Source organism: Aegilops tauschii, chromosome 3 (assembly GCF_002575655.3).
Source record: "Aegilops tauschii subsp. strangulata cultivar AL8/78 chromosome 3, Aet v6.0, whole genome shotgun sequence".
Taxonomy (NCBI): domain Eukaryota; kingdom Viridiplantae; phylum Streptophyta; class Magnoliopsida; order Poales; family Poaceae; genus Aegilops; species Aegilops tauschii.
The window spans coordinates 580485983-580499795 of record NC_053037.3 but is presented as its reverse complement, the minus strand read 5'-3'; the positions used below and the strand labels follow the sequence as shown (position 1 = coordinate 580499795).

Below are 13813 nucleotides of genomic sequence, written 5' to 3'. Positions count from 1 at the left end.
TGTGCACGTGTGGAATAATGAATGATAAAATGTATTCCTAGTCATGCCTCTAAGACTAGCTCAAGTATTGCATGATGATTATGTTTTCCCAATCATGGGCATGTCTATGCCAGCAACTTTGAGGGCACAATGTTAGAAGAACATTTGTGTTGAATCGACCCGAATTGATGTTATGCTATGAGATACATTCGTCACAAGTTTATGGTTAGTAACACAGAGATGGTAAATGTTTGCATAATTCCTTAGACCATGAGAGTATTGAGTTTCTTCATACTTGCTTCATGAACTTTGGGGTTTGTTAAACGTCATCCATAAATGGGTGGCTATTACGGCGGCTTACGGGTTCATGGAAAAGTGTGTCAAGTAACTTGATAGCTCAAGATTGGGATTTGCTCCTCCGACGATGGAGAGATATTCTCGGGCCCTCTCGGTATTACGGTATCCATCATCGTCTGGCCAGACACAGTGTGATTTGATCACTGGGATGCCGGAACACGGAAACGAGAAAAGAGAACAAAACCGGTAACGAGGTAACTTGCATGGTGGACAAATTGTTCGTCCATGGGGATGCAATAAATCTTACCTCGGGTGTTTGTGACATATCGCGAAGCAACAGGAATAGCTCACTACAACTGGAGTTTCACTCGAATATTTATTCGTGTGCGTATAGGGGTCAATATGGGTGTCCACGGCTCCGATGTTGATCATTGATCGGAAGGGGTTCCGTGTCATGTCTATACTTCACCGAACCTATAGGGTCACACGCTTAAGGGTCATCTATCCGCTGAATACTAGACAGGGAGTCTGAGAGAAAAATACCAAAAAAGTTTCGGACACCGGAAAGGTTTCGGACAGCAAAAAAGTTCTGCAGAGAGAGGTCATCGAATGAGTTTCGGTGAAACCGAAAAGTTTTTTCGGGATATACTATTAAGTCAAATTGGTTTCGGCACATGCCTGATAATTCTTGGAGGGTGCCAGAGTCATTCTGGAAACTTTCTGGAATTTTCCAGGATAAAAGCTGGATATGCTCCGGAGCTACCGGAACCACTTCAGATGCTTTTCGCAGATGAAAATCACTAATCCAGAATTGTTTCGGAACGTGTTGAAAATTATTTTAGTGGGTACTGGTAATGTTCTAAGGCCACATAAATATTTTCAGTTCGAACGGACGCTGAAAATGTCATCGAATAGTGAAAGTGCTTTTTGGGATATTTATGGAAAGCCACCTTTTGGGGCTTTTCCAAAAAGGCTTCTAGAAAGACTTGGGGATCAAGGAACCCCCTTTGGGGGGCCCCCATGAAGGTGGGACGTTGGAGGGTGCAGCTCCTCCATGGGGCTCCACTTGTCATCCCTTTATGCCCGCCCTTTATGTGTGACCACTAGTAGAAAAAGGGTCATTTGTCCCGGTTCATAAGGGCTTTTAGTCCCGCTTATGGAACCGGGACTAAAGGGTCTCGAATAGTGAAAGTGCTTTTTGGGATATTTATGGAAAGCCACCTTTTGGGGCTTTTCCAAAAAGGCTTCTAGAAAGACTTGGGGATCAAGGAACCCCCTTTGGGGGCCCCCCATGAAGGTGGGACGTTGGAGGGTGCAGCTCCTCCATGGGGCTCCACTTGTCATCCCTTTATGCCCGCCCTTTATGTGTGACCACTAGTAGAAAAAGGGTCATTTGTCCCGGTTCATAAGGGCTTTTAGTCCCGCTTATGGAACCGGGACTAAAGGGTCGTTACTAAAGCCTCCCCCCTTTAGTCCCGGTTCTTACACGAACCGGGACTAAAGGCCGTCCACGTGGCCGCTGTCTAGAGCTCCACCTTTAGTCCCGGTTGTTAACACCAACCGGTACTAAAGGTATTTTTATGAAAAAAAAAATGATTTTAAAAAAATGATTTTTTTTTTAATTTTTTCGGTTTTCAAATTTCTGAATTATTTTCCAATTTAATCTCTAATCACACCTCATCACTGCTCAATTTAACCTCTAATCTCTAATCACCCATCATCATTCCAAATCATCTAACTTCCCGGCCGGTCACCCATCCTCTGACTACTCCAGCCTGAGCACCCTTAACTTTCGGGTTCTATTCCCCCTCGTTTCTAAGTCTCCACTTGTTGTTTTCCTGACAATAGTAAGATGTCAATCCTATTAACCCTCAGGAGTTTAGCTTGAGCATGAAGTCACATGTTTCACTGTTTCAGTTTGAAACTATTATTCTAAAAAACAATAATTATTTAGTAACACTAATATTTCTTCAATAAGTAGTTTGACCATAGTTTGACCAGATTTGACCAAAATTCAAAAAATTGAAATAATTATTTAGTAACACTAATATTCTTAAATAATTATGTAGTAACACTAATATTTCTTGTATAAGTAGTTTGACCATAGTTTGACCACAGTTTGACCAGACTTGACTACAGTTTGACCAGATTTGGCCAAAATTCTAACAAACTGTAATAATTATTTAGTAACACTAATATTATTGAATAATTATTTAGTAACACTAATACTTCTCTAATAAGTAGTTTGACCAAAGTTTGACCTGATTTACCCAAAATTCAAAAAAAATTGAAATTTGAGCATAACTTTTTTTCCTTTTAGAATTTGAGGATTCTAAAAATTTGCAAACAGGTCGTAGGCTATCAAAATCGGATGCGGATTTTTGTGCTAAACATTTTGATATATTATACTTTTTTCTGACATTGTATGCAAAAGTTATAGCCGTTTTACATTTTCCCTACACTTTTTGCAAAACATGTCCAAATTTAAGTTTTTAAATTTTCCTAACTAGTACATGTAGTAACATAACTACATCTGGAAGGATTTTAATTTTTGAAGTTTTTATCATTTTCTTTTGCTTTTTACAAAACTGAAAAGGCGATCCACCGGGTGGGGGGTAGAGTTTGAAAATGGGACCTTTAGTACCGGTTCGTGCCATGAACCGGTACTAATGCCTCAAACCCCTTTAGTACCGGTTGGTGGCTCAAACCGGGACTAAAGGTCTAACCTTTAGTACCGGTTGGTGCCACGAACCGGTACTAATGGGCATCGCACCCTTTAGTCCCGGTTCGTGGCACCAACCGGGACTAAAGGTCCCATTTGAATCGGGACTAATGCCTGTACGGTGCCCTAGCCGCTCGAACCGGGACTAATGCTCACATTACTCCCGGTTCATAATGCAATCGGGATTAATGCTCTTTTCTGGCCGAACCAAAGCCCTGTTTTCTACTAGTGGACATAAAGTGTGGGCATTTTTGGTTTTTCATGTGTCCCCTACCCCTTGGGTTCTCCTATAAATAGAGGTGGAGAGGCACTATCCACACTCACTCTTTCTCACATACAAGTGCCATTGCAATGATCTGGCAGCTCTCTCTCCCTGCGAAATAGTTTCGTAGAGCCGAAAGGTTGTTTGGGTTCCGGTGGGAACTAGTTCTGGACGGCGAAGCCCTGCGGGATAGATGACACCGTATGTGTGCAACTCTGTAGAGAGATCGTAGTTTCGGTCTTAGTTCGTGAGTGCCTCCCGAAGGGCTGTCGGTGTGACCGTCCGAGTTTCAAAGGTCCTCCCGAAGGGCTGTCCGATTGACCGTCCGAGTTTCGAAGGTCCTCCCGAAGGGCTGTCCGCGACACCGTCCGGGGGACTGTCCGACCACCTCCCGGAGGGCTGTCCGAGGGGTAGATGAGGGTATACATCCTCGCGGTTGGGAGGTTGTAAATCCTAGCTGCGGGGATCTGCACCGCCTATCGTCATCGACTCTACTTCCCGCTGCGCTACGAGTCGGTAACGAAAAATATCAAACCTTGTATGCAGTCTCCATAATAGTCCTGAGATGGTGCGTAAGTCGGAAATTTATTGTTTTCTACTACGTTACCCTGCATTTCTCTGTAACATCGAGGTAATGTTGACCTGCTGACATGATGTCAATCACGGTGGCATGGTGATTGAGACCGTGGTTGTAGTCATCTCAAGGTAGTGGACTAGGACTCAGCGCGGGTGACCGGGGTCTTGCACGCACGGTGCGGGCGTTTGGTTTGATGGTCGGCCGTTGTGTTCGGATGTGCTAGATACTCTAATGCGATAGTCTAGCCACACGGGGTGCTTTCGGATGTACCGTGCGGCTCACATTTTACTTCTGGTTTGGCTCTACCCGGCTGCCCGAAGGGCATCTCAACCTGATGTGCATTGGACTGCTCACAGGTACACCATCCTGGCCGAAAACAGAAAGGAAAATAAATATGTAACGTCACTAACCCACCCCCTCTTCATATGACAGTAATAATTACCGGCGAATGGATTCCACGTACATCAATTGTCTTAGACGTCTCCTTAATTTGCGCCGGCACCGCTGGTATCTTATCTTATATATTTACTAATTGGAGGCATCATACGAGACTCCATGTTAATCCACATTATTAAAATTAATTACATCGTTGATCTATATGATTGATCTATTTTAACCCCACGATTTATGTTACTCTTAAGGTGGAAAAACTACGCGTAACAAAGTCCAATGCAGAATTAACTTACACGACTTGCTATTAAAAAAAATTCCAAATCAAAACTAACTTGCACGTCTTGCTATTGTTAAAAAAATATACGTCATGCTCCCTACAGCCGTTTTTGATGAGTAGTCGATGGGAAACTCGACCCCAAACTCTCAGGACTCCTCCCTTTCAACGCTTACCAACCTCTAACGACTCCAACGCCTCCCTATGTCTCATGACTCCTCCCTTTCAACTCTAGGTCTGAAAAAAAATACGTGTCATGGCCGCCGCGTGCCTCCTGTTCTTCCATGGCCCCAGGAGGAAGTTTGATCCAGAATAATATTCAGTCCCTCCTCAAGGCCGTCATGTCCCGTCCTGTTCTTCCATGGCCCCAACAGGATATTTGGTCGTGCCCTCCTCAAGGTCTATCAGATGGTCCGGGCAGCAAGCAACTTATACTAGGATTCTACCATGCCGTTGGTCGGCTGGTGGACTGCATGATGCGGACATGGGTTGGAAGACCTCCGTTTAGGGCTGGACGCAACGTCTTAATTCTGTTGACATAGAAGTATACGATCAAGCGTTGGAAGCAGGCTGTTGGATACGATTCAGTCCAAGGCTAGCTAGATTTCGACCGGCCAGAAGCACATGCACATACTACTGGTCTACAGTCTGGGCTAATCAATTTCCTCGGTGAGATCGGCTAATGCTAACATGCAGGATGACTAAACGCCGGGGTACAGTCACGCTCAGCCTCAGAGTTGCTAAGGGTGTACTGCAAAGTGGTCGTTCAAATTCAGAGTATGGCCTCTGTTTTCTCACCTTCTGTTCCTTTGTGTGCTAACTGCGTGTATAGGATAGTTATCGACAGTATGATACAAAAGAATTACGTGTAATATGATCGCTATGTATAACTTTGGGTATTACAAGAATTAGTGTATGTTATACCGTCCTATCAATTTTCATCATATTTGTTCAACCTACACCCATGCGCCGTACCAGCCATCAGGCTATCCTTCAAAGGAAGATTAACAACAGGTTTTACGCGGTATGTACACACCCAAATCCATCTATCAATCAAAGCTCTATGGCACATGTTAGCCATTGCCATGCCATCTTGCACCGCACTCAGTCGGTGAGTTCCTAATGGAGACTAGTAGAATGCCCGTGCGTTGCTACGGGCTACTGTGCATATAAATAAATCAAACATAGACATCAAACTGGGCGCCCAGCAGGCTTCCAAAAATTCATCCACGTGGACAGTCCGAACTCCCCCGAATAATGGCAGCAACAATACCATAGAGCAAAGAATCTCATCTCTCTCACACACTCTTTTTTTGTCAAACATCTCTCTCCCATTGGGATCTCTCTCACACACACTCCCTTCTCTATGTATCAGTAGCAGCGGCATGAACATCAACAGTAGTATAGCAGCAGCGGCACGAATATCAACAGTAGTGTAGTAGCAATGCCGCCGCTATGCACGGGCCATCTCCCCTGCCCTTCCCCGCTCGAGCGACGCTATCCCCTACCTTTCCCGCCACATTTGCTTGGCACTATGCTCCCTCTTCCTTCCCTTCTATCTGGCTCATAAATAATAGCAAAGGATATAAGATTTAGAATGCTTAAGGTCTGAAATACTTTAATCTCTACCAACTGGAGGCACAGATAACTACATTTAAAAGCAAGCACAGATAACTACATTTAAAAGCAGGAACATATGCTATCTTCATTAGTAAATAAAGAGTAAAAAAGCAAAGGACCGAAACCAAATAATTAGGCATGAATGTTATAGGTCATTTACAGGCACGATGGAAATGTTGCAAACCATTGTACTGCTACCACTTACAAAAAGTTAACAACAATTCTCAACTCTGCCAGCATGCAGTACATTTATTACTATAGGACACTGGATACAAATTTCTTTGTAAAGGGTTTCATACACTCTTGTTAATGTGTAAGTACATCAAACATGTTCGAACAAGCAAGAATGATGAGGTAAAATTAAACCATAGATATCAGGCTACCAACTCCCATTTAATAGTAGAGATAATTCTGGTGCACATGATATGGTGTCATTATTTGTTTACCCGTTAAAACGCTTTTCCTGTTGTTCCTCCTCTATCCACTATCTCCCCCTCTCTTATCCAAACTTATCACCACTATCAGTGGTGCATCCAGCTCTGACCACACCGGCAATATACATTAGACAGATTCACTCAAGCAAACAAACAAATTTGGTTTCTAAATAACACTACTTATTGGGAATGTTGTCTGTATGTTCCATTTTAACCAGGAAGAAGTGATATGTTGTTGTCTTAAATCCACATTACCCTACAAGCACTAACCACATAATTTGTGGGTTCCTTTCCCATAGGATCATTACTTTCTCAAAGGATCAATTAGATATATGTAGTATCTTACAACTAAGAATGAAAAAGTTAGGGTAAGGGACAACGAAACAAGTTGAAACACGAAGTCAACTGGTAATCTACATCGAAGACCACACCAGGATTTCGGGGGGGGGGGGGGGGGGGGGGGGGGGGGGGGGGGGGTTGGGGACGCATCAAGAGTTGGTAAAGCAAGACACCATTTTATTTCAGATTGAGCCTCATAATAGAATTTATAAAACTTCCATGAAACTTGAAGCATTGTATGCTCTTGTCCACGAAGAGAGATATAGCCTTATAGCACCAGCATGCCTATCTATGTTACTCCTCAAGCCAAACTATAGAACTTTTATCTGTCGACAACCTGTCCAAAGACACTGGCTAATTACATTAAGCCTTCCTCTTCGGTCTTCTCATCGACGCGACCATCGTCGACATTGCCCACCATATGCTTGCTCGCATCTACTTGGTCCTTGTCAAGTACATCCACGCTTCCAACTCTCACCTCATCACCATGCTCGCTGATGCATATGTCAAGTCCAGCCTCGTCACACATGTGGGTGTACTATTTTCGTCTGACACATGAATGGCCATTGCCACGCCCGCCCTTCTTGTTTGTTACGCTCCTACTAACGTCGCCGCCGTGTGCGTCCTTATCCTGAGAAAAATACATTTAGAACATTATAAAAAATAAAAATCATAATATTTAAATATATTTTTTGTGTCAATGGAAGATGCGGTTCTGCACCTTCACTTCATTATCAGAAGAGTCAAAAGTTAGGATTTAATATACACCCTCCGTCTCAAAATTCTTGTCTTAGATTTGTCTAGATACAGATGAACCTAAAATGTGACTTGATACATCCGTATTTAGACAAATCTAAGACAATCCTCGCGGGCGCGCGTAATTTATAATATTTAAAAAAACAAATCTAAGACAAGAATTTTGGGACAGAGGGAGTAGCTTTCAACAGGAATAATGTGTACTATAATCAAGCATGGGCTAGGTTATCAATGAGAAAGCATAATACAGAAGCAAGCTGAAGCTACCCACTCTTAGGTTTATAGTGTATACTGCATACTACAGAAGCATAATTTTTTGAGATTAACGCTACAACTTTGTCATGCATCAGGGTATCTTTGTTTTGAAAAGAACACATCCTGAATGTGGCTGGTAACATGTGCTCATTGTTCCGGGTGTGTCGAGATCTGCAAGTATTAGCACAAGAAACTCTTCAGTTGTACCACAATCTACCAATGCCTGAAACAAATAGAATTATTGAAATGGCTTACTCATCAAATTATTACCCAGAGTATATAACTTATTTTTCAAGTAAATAAGATCGCGTGTGAAAAGAGATATGTCCAAGCTTTCCTTATAGATTACTACAGGAAACTTAGCTCTCTCAGGAGATGAACCTATGATGAAAAGTTCATACCGATCATGTACATGAAAGCATTGACTATAGCCACTCCTGAAATGTAGATTAGAAAAATAATGCAGACCAAAAAAAACATGGTGAGCGAGTGAAAGACCGAACTTACCTTTACCAAGATTTCCGCATCTGCCAAAAAAATTCCAACACTGACTTTTATCCAAGCGCTGCTCTGGCTTTTTTCCTTCATACATATCACCCTGCAATGAAACATATCACATTAAAAATACTTAGAGGTATCCTGAAAAATAAAATGATAGCAATTAGTAGTATTCACTAAATGAACAATGAGATTTTTGGAAAATACATTGTAGTAACATATTAACATTTTTGTAGTACCATAAGAACATATTAAATTAGGCCAAGCTCTGGAAACGCCCATTCTTTTCATGTTATTATTCATATAATGGGATTTCAAAAGAAGAGCAAGAGAGAAGGGAACATGATGGAATTATTAGTATGCTTTCCATGTTACAAGCACATGCTTATAGAAGAACTCATTTCTGAATCTATCATAGATTCATAGTATGTCCTAGCTCTGTTGCTACAAAATGTGGGTGCATTATAGTTAGCCTGGAAGAACACCGTCTGGTAACATCACGATGCCAAAATGTAGTGCAAGATGATGAATCAACTTGAATTAACTGTCCTCTGTAATCTTTTGGTGATAAGATGCATTGCTCTATCTATTATATCTCGTATTCTTCATGTTCTTTGAGCCATCAGTAGAGAAGGCAAAATAATTTCAATAGTTCCAAACATAAACTCCTGATGCTGCTCTCTGATCAAGTTCATTTGGAATTTCTACCAAAAAAATGTTCCCTGTTCAAAGAGATGCTTGACACAACTTGGTTTGATTTAATATAACCATCAGAGTGTGAGTGACGAACCTGCATGTTCTCAGCTCTCAGGTCCATGTCAGAACTTGCATGTTCCTATACAAAGCTGGGGGCAGCAACACCTTCCCAATGAGGAGTAGAGGCAAATCTGTGACCGATTGCGCCTCACAGACTCAAGGTTTCTGTAAACTACTTAAATTATTCAGAGCATGATGACGGGGATGATATCCCATATATCTTTTGCGTACTGTGTATCATACGGTCACTGCTGAACTTGGGGGAACCAGCTGTGTTGAGCATAGACGTTTTTGTCCAAAGCTGCAGGTAGAGACGGATATGATGTGATTAGGAGGATCAAACACTCTGAGTGACTATCTACCAGTCTATCTGTCTATGTGGAGTTAGTAATGAAATAACAAACTGAAAATGTTAATCACACGTGAAACAGAGTGGAAAAATCCACGATAACGGAATAATGTTCAGAAATGAAAATCAGTTTTCTAAAGTTATTTTTGGACTGGAATGCATAGAACGACTTTCCTGAAGCTAGGTTCATCAAAGCTCATATATCAACAGCCAACATATGAGTAATTATAGCACATCTAGCACATATATTCTCTAATTGGCTATGATGTTCTTCCAACATACTGATAAACAATTCAGCGTGAAATAAGAAATATTCCTAACAATCAGTGAAGTCGTTCATAGTGAAACGCTGAAGTACCATTGGGTAAAACTTGCACAGAGGCATAGGCATATAACTGTCATGTTCAAATGCATTGAAACCTAACGAATCTAAATCTAACAATGTCATTCTTGTGAAATATCATCCAAAAATAGTTAATATAATAGAGAAGAGAAGTAGACACACTGAGCAAAACATGAGAAATATTTTGCTTTTCGTTAATACAATGATCGAGATACAAATGCAATGATTAGAGGGGACACAAAAAAGGCCTTGGCATTAACTCACATGAAGTGAAATAAATAACAGGTTTGTGGTAACACTCCAGTCTGATGCACAAGAACTCTGAATAAAGCATCACCAGATCGAGAAATACTTGGTTGTATAGTCCCATGCATGAACATTTCTACACTTTCAAGTTTTTGGATCAACGACACTAAATAAACAGAGCATCTAACAAAAAAACATTATGTCACGAAAGCATTTCCCATGTCTTTTGTTATTAGGTCTATACAGGATAGTATTAGGCCAAAAAAGTGAAAGAGTAATGAGAAGGTCTAGCAAGTATATATATACTTTTGCTAAGCTGCCAATCTATGGTTACAGAGAAGATCCTAGAACTGTAGAGTCAACTCACAGAAAAGGGAGCCAAACAGGGAAAGCCATCAGAGACAAATAGTCCTTAAATCATCCTTCAGATAGCAATGTTGGAATTGATATATATATATATTGTAATAATTTCCTTTAAACTGCAGCTTTTTAAAATGAGCTCATTTATTGTCGGCTTCGTCATATTTAGGTGCAGTCGAAAGAGAATCCAACTCAAAAGCTAGCAAAGCTCCATCCTGGATACGACAGAGTACGGGCATATTTAAGCATTGACTGCTTGATCAGTTGTGGCTTGTTAAATATTAATTGTACCTAGTTAAATAGTAATTGTCCCTACTTACATGGTATAAGGAACACTTTCTCAACAAATGCAATGTACTCCCTCCGTTCCAAAATAGATGACCCAACTTTGTACTAAGTACAAAGTTGGGTCATCTATTTTAGAACGGAGGGAGTACACAACAAAAAGGAAGCGAAGTACGTACTATTATGCATCTGAACCATATTGACTACTGATGTAACCTGTGTTGATGAATCTGAAAAGGTTGCGACTTGCTCGGAAATTCAAAGTGTGTCATCACAAGCTTGACGGTCGGCCGCACACACTCTCGAAGGCGACCAGGGAGAGGTGGATGCAGGTGATGCCGCCGCCAGCGACGCCAAAAGCTCCAGCACGTGTCGCTAGTTGTCGCACCTGACCTCAAGGACCTACAACACATCAACCCGCAACATATACTCAAATCAGTAAATGACAGATCAAGAGTCCCGCACGAGTGACATCAAGAATCAGTGGTGATGGAGAGTATGCATGTCCAGTTTGGGTGGATGCAGCTTCCAGGACGATAAAGATCGTGTGGGTCACTAATATCAAGTTCATCAATCAAACATGCATCAAGTGAGCGAGTTTCAGATCATCTAATCACTTACAAAGAGAACTCTGTCATGTGACTGAATACCACGTCTCAAAGATGACCATGTGGGTTGAGGCACAAGCAAGGGTGAAGCCACCATTGTTTAGACCATGCTGTGACAAAAAGAGTGATGGGAAATTAGGAGCACAAGCAAAGGTGTTTGGCTAAATTCATGAAATCAATCCAAATCACAGAGTGGAGAAATTAATCTGACCTTGTCAAGGAAGATATTTACGTAATGGAACTAATATAATTAATTTTCAAAGCGAAATAGCCAAACCCTAGACTACTTTCATCAACCACATCAAGAACTGTATGTTTGCATGAGCACGTAGGAAGGGGATGCCGTACCTTGTAAGGGAAGAGCAACAAACCGACAAGTTGTCGGCCAATCTAGCAAGGAGCTAGCGAAGGGATTTCTCCCGGAGACAGAGCAGCAGAAGGTCAGCAGGTACCCAAGCCAATGGATGCGATGGGTGGATGCATTTATCATATCTGAGGGGCAACAGGGAACCCGGCGATGGTGCATCTGGACGTGCGAGAGCAAGCCACACAGGAGCCTGGTGACGAGCCAAGGGCAACCACAGCGCGGGCCAGGGCCGACAGAGCACAGCGGCTGGCACACGCAGATCCGCGGAACTCCGGGCAGAGCGTCGCCACCGGCGCCCCCCGTGGAGTCAAGCGGGAGTGGGGGAAGCGGGCGGTGGAGGAGGGCCCTGGGGTTGGGGTCGCGGTCGGACGAAAGGACAGATCCGGCGATGATGTAGCCGTCGCGCGCGACCTGATCTGTGCGCCGCAAGCAGGCCCAACGGCGGTCATCGACTGCCGCGCAGATCAAGCTGGCCGCTGGTGGGATGCCAGCTGATGGCCACCATGAGCGAAGGTGAAGATCGGATTGAGGGGCGGAGAAGCTCGCGCGAACGGACTTGGATTCCGACGGGAGACGCGTCCCTGCTTTGAGGAGCCGCCTTCGCCACCGCCGGCGGCGGCGGCGCGGTTGTGGTGGGGTCTGTGGCGGCTAGGGTTGGGGGGGCGCCCCGGTGTCGCCCTAGGAGGAGACCGACGCGGCAGCGAGCTCACGCAAGGTCCTCTCCAGACTGATTTGCAATCTTGCAGCAGCGGCGGCTGCGTCAGTGCGTCAGGAAGATCGAGGGGATCGAGAGGAGCGGAGTCGTAGGTTTTTCTTTGTTTCGGTGTTGGGTGCGTTTTTTTTCGTGCGAGGGAGAGGGCAGACGAAAAAAAACCGGACAAAATGGTGGGACGAAAATTAACCGACAAAGACTACCAACTGAGACATTAGGAGTAGAGATAATTTGGTGCACCCGTGCAGCTAAGCCAGCAAAAAGTCAGATCCATCCAAGGACGTGACCATGAAGCGCTAAGAAAAAGCCTCGGCTGGCAGCAACTTCGTAGGGCGGACATGAAAGGTATTGTTCGCTATGTTTGTTCTGTAAATTCTCCCATATTTTCTATCCCTTCGGTTATTTTGTTTTGTCCCTAAAAGCTAAAAGTATGTGCCGTGCAAATTTGAACGTAACTGAAAGCCTGGAAACTATTTCTCTTTTTAAAATATCTCCATCAGATTTACTGTCATGATATGTTCAATTTACAGAGATTTAGAACGTAACTGGCAACAATAATGAATTCAAATTTTGGTTCATTATGTGTACACTTTAGGTTACAAAGGATTTTATTTGAGCAGTTTAGCTCTGTCTTTATCTGTACAAATAAAATAATTCATGCATGAGTTTTACTTTCTACTTTTTTATTGAGATGCATCGCATACAATGGTGGAGCGTAATTATGGCACACATACAAAGAAATCATTGGTTTACTTTTGTCGCACTGCGTTGATAGTTGTACGCTTTAGATTGCTCTAGAAAAATCACATTGCTCGGCAAACTGAGTGTTGTTTCCAGTTAGTATCTACTGACCGTGGCTCTACTTTAGCATTATTTCTTCACTTTTTACTAGCTTTGTAATCTCTTATGCAGATGGTGTCGTGGTAACGATTCCGACAATAAGAGAGGGGTAGGATAAAGGAACATGATCTATCGAGATGCATATGGGTGACACGGTGGTTTTAGCGAGTTCGGGCCTCTCACGGTGGAGATAACAACCCTACGTCTTGTGTTCCGGAGAGGCTTTGTTTTATCTTAGTATGTATCCGGAGATTACAATGAGAGGAGAATGGATCCCCGTAGTCCTGAGACTAATGGTGAAAAAGAGAGAGATGGAAGAAAAGAGCCCCCTAGTCTAGTGGTGGGGGTGGCTTATATAGAGTGCGCCACCCCCTCACCCCTTATGTTACATGGTGGAGCATCAATGCCATAATGCCTGCCCACTACAAAACCGTCATGCTGACTATTGGTCTTTGCATATCCGAGTGAGTTACACGGCCAAAGTGGAATGAGCTCGTCGAGTGAAGTGTCGTGCTCCGAGTGGTTGTTTCCGTCCAAGTGA

The 13813-nt window shown here is 43.0% G+C and overlaps 1 long non-coding RNA gene across 4 annotated transcripts; it reads right to left on the bottom strand.

The window, feature by feature from the left end:
- Positions 1–7053: 7053 nt before the first annotated feature.
- Positions 7054–12525, bottom strand: LOC109766378 (uncharacterized). 4 transcript variants are annotated; one of them, XR_012205673.1, is made up of 6 exons: positions 11702–12525; positions 11367–11463; positions 10925–11147; positions 9197–9463; positions 8416–8506; positions 7054–7528 (listed from the first exon to the last, which is right to left on the bottom strand). It is a non-coding gene; the product is annotated as an uncharacterized lncRNA (long non-coding RNA). The 4 variants fall into 4 exon arrangements; XR_012205671.1 differs by having other exon boundaries at positions 10962–11147; XR_012205672.1 differs by lacking the exon at positions 11702–12525 and having other exon boundaries at positions 11367–11626.
- Positions 12526–13813: the final 1288 nt, after the last annotated feature.